Source organism: Etheostoma cragini, chromosome 11, assembly GCF_013103735.1.
Source record: "Etheostoma cragini isolate CJK2018 chromosome 11, CSU_Ecrag_1.0, whole genome shotgun sequence".
Taxonomy (NCBI): Eukaryota; Metazoa; Chordata; class Actinopteri; order Perciformes; family Percidae; genus Etheostoma; species Etheostoma cragini.
Window position 1 is genome coordinate 18,010,094 of NC_048417.1, and position 1,269 is coordinate 18,011,362.

Genomic DNA, 1,269 nt, shown 5'->3' on the forward strand with positions numbered 1-1,269 from the left:
CACACACACACACACACACACACACACATTTAAGGCCTGTGTGTAGTGTGTTCTAAAAACAGAGTGAAAAATGTGTCATTTCCCCTCTGGGGTTCAAGAAAAGTACACACTAAATTACATATCAGTCACAGGGTAAATTTGATTGCAGAATGAGTATGTTTACTTTTGATACAAGGATATTAGCAAATAATTTACAATTTGAATTCAGGAATTTTCCTTGTAATGGAGTAATTTTACATTGTGCGCTGGTACTTTTACACAGGTAAATGCTCTGTATTATTTTTCCACCTTGTGTGTGTGTGGGTTGTTTGTCAATTAGATGTTCTTTAGGCCTGTTGATTATACGCGTCCTGTCTGGAAGAGCTCTTCGCCTCTCTTCCTCTCCTTCCCTACCACCTCCCTCACCTATATTAGCTCCATAAATCCTGTTCTAGGCGGATTGTTATGGTCATTGTGTGTGCTGTGAGCGATGGTTATTATCTGTCTGCTCTGCTCACACTGCTTTATGTGTCTCGTCTGCTCCCTCCCTTCTGTCCCTCTTTCTCTCTCTCTTATTCAAACTATATCTCTCTGGCTCTTACTTCCTCTCCCTTTCCCTGTTATCCTACATCCATGTCCACTCCCTCTCTTCCTCACTTTCCCTTATTACTCTACATTACTTTTACTTTTCACTTTCTGTCTTTCGCTCCCTGTTATCTTTATTTTGCTCTCAAGCTTTCACTGCTACACAACCACAACAATTGAATCTATAAAGCTGCTAAGAAACCTGCACTTGGCAAGTTATTGATGTAGAAATATACCCGCCAATCAGTCTACATTACAAACTGAGGCTTCAGCAGATATTTCATCACATGGTGACACCCCAGATTTGTCCATTATACCCAGCTTCAGGATGTCAGGTAAAGATAGAGTATATCCTCTCCACACAGGAAGTTTTAGAATTAAAACTTGAGAATAAAACCTACACATCTCTGAGAGAAACCTGGACTCAGCAGTGATAAGTAAATCTGTTTCCACCTGTTCTTTTCTGTCTCTAAACCCACCTGTCATGAAATGTTTGCAGGAAATTGTGCCACCTGCCACTAACTGCAAATTTACCTACTAAAATCATTGTGCTTTTTTCAATCCAAAGTTTCCTTTATTTGGAGTGCTTAAAAGTGCTGAAATGCAAAGCTTAAACTCAAATAGAGCTTGTTACTTCTCCATAATATTAATAGTAACCCACTTGTGTGTGTGTGTGTGTGTGTGTGTGTGTATGTATAAGTGTGT

At 39.5% G+C, this 1,269-nt stretch overlaps 1 protein-coding gene and 1 long non-coding RNA gene across 3 annotated transcripts in view; one reads left to right on the forward strand and one right to left on the reverse strand.

The window, feature by feature from the left end:
- The window catches only part of LOC117952536 (receptor tyrosine-protein kinase erbB-4-like), a 317,936-nt gene that overhangs the window by 251,031 nt on the left and 65,636 nt on the right, over positions 1 to 1,269 (forward strand). The gene's annotated exons all lie outside the window — the stretch shown is intronic.
- Positions 1 to 1,269, reverse strand: part of LOC117952541 — an 8,249-nt gene that overhangs the window by 500 nt on the left and 6,480 nt on the right. The window lies entirely within an intron of this gene.